This window comes from Bison bison, unplaced genomic scaffold, assembly GCF_000754665.1.
Source record: "Bison bison bison isolate TAMUID 2011002044 unplaced genomic scaffold, Bison_UMD1.0 scf7180017864352, whole genome shotgun sequence".
Classification (NCBI taxonomy): Eukaryota; Metazoa; Chordata; class Mammalia; order Artiodactyla; family Bovidae; genus Bison; species Bison bison.
This window is the reverse complement of record NW_011494924.1, coordinates 6326246-6327740: the sequence shown is the minus strand read 5'-3', so window position 1 is coordinate 6327740 and position 1495 is coordinate 6326246. Positions and strand designations below refer to the sequence as shown.

Below are 1495 nucleotides of genomic sequence, written 5' to 3'. Positions count from 1 at the left end.
AAGACTGAGCAACTCACACACACACACTGAACCAAGGTACTAAGCCACATCCCATGGCTACTGTAATAAAACACAACTCTGCCATCGTGGAGTGACCTTCAAGTAGGGGTGTCAGACAAGAAAAGGGGTAGTTTCCACCAAGTGTGGTCAGTGGTAGGAAGGAAGTGGGCACAGGGCACTGTGATATCAAAATGCATGGTGCATTTCCTCCAACATCATGGGGGTGGTGCAGAGGCACAGAGGCTTCTTATAGGGAAGATATCACTGGTAAATCTTCAAGGATCAGCAGGAGCTTACATATTTGCCATTCCAGGTAGAGGAGTGCAACATGACCTGCAAGCCAGTGGCTCAGGGGGTTCGGGGTGACAGGAGCGAGGGTGAGTGTAGACAGACGGAGGACAACAGTGGATCTTTTATGCCATTTTGAGGGCTTTGGGTTAAGTCACCATGGTGACCATGTGACAATAAAGAGCTTTGGAAGGATTTCTAGAAATAGCAAGAGGGCTGATCCTTGGTTTTAGGGAACTTTATTTTCCATCCTCTGAGGACTCATCAGGGGACATTTTCACATCTGCTTAATTCACTTGAGTGAAATTTCTAACTGGCTTTATAAGTTAAACTAGCAGACACACTTGGTACTGAGAACAGAGTCCCAAGTCAGTGACTTTTCTTCTCTCCTGGAAACACTCCTTGGTGGTGAAGGAAGCTGAGTTGTGAGTGCCCTCGGGGAGGCTGCGTAGGTGACACAAATGACTTTGAGCTTTGTTGGCCATGAGGTCATGACCACTTGGCAGGTAGACACACCTGTGTAGGTCAGCTCTACCTCAGAGCATCTTGATTAAGTAGGACAGAAAATTCCTAGAGTTAACATCAGCATTTCTCTAGACTACTCCAGAGGAAGCCTCTCTCTTCACCAGTCACCCCCTTTCACACTTCCCTAAGTTTCCCTGACAAGGAGGAGCATGTGACACCTCCCACCTGAAAGGACAGCAGGGGAATGTCCTTGAAGAGCTCCAGTTTGTGCCCTGACTGGAGTCACATGGGACTTCAGAGATGGACAGAAGAGATATCTAGATACTCACAAGGCAGAGTCAAGCCAGAACAGAGCATTTTTATTGGTTCAGGAAGTTCAGTCCCCCTAGGGTCTGCCCTGGGTTAGGGAGATCCTGGTCCTGAGAGTTTGGGGCACCCTCACATGGCCGTGGACACTGGGCTGAGTCCAGAGATGAGGGCAGCTCTTCAGAAACACTGGGTAGGAACGGGAAAAGCAGAATTCCCATCAGGGCAGTAACAGGCCGGAAGCTGGCTTCAGGACTCTTTTCTCTTGACCTTAGGAAGAGAAGGTGTGAGAGTTACAAGGAGCCAGGAGTGCTGGGGACCGAGAGGAAGCAGGTGTCCCACTGACAAGACAAATAGCAGGTCTCCTCACAACATCCAGCCATTGGGTTTTCTGGTGACCCCAGTTTCTCCCACCCAGCACGGCTCTTCCACTTGA

At 49.5% G+C, this 1495-nt stretch overlaps 1 protein-coding gene across 1 annotated transcript in view; it reads right to left on the bottom strand.

The window, feature by feature from the left end:
* LOC104999482 overlaps positions 1 to 1495 on the bottom strand; it is a 75226-nt gene that overhangs the window by 7555 nt on the left and 66176 nt on the right. The window lies entirely within an intron of this gene.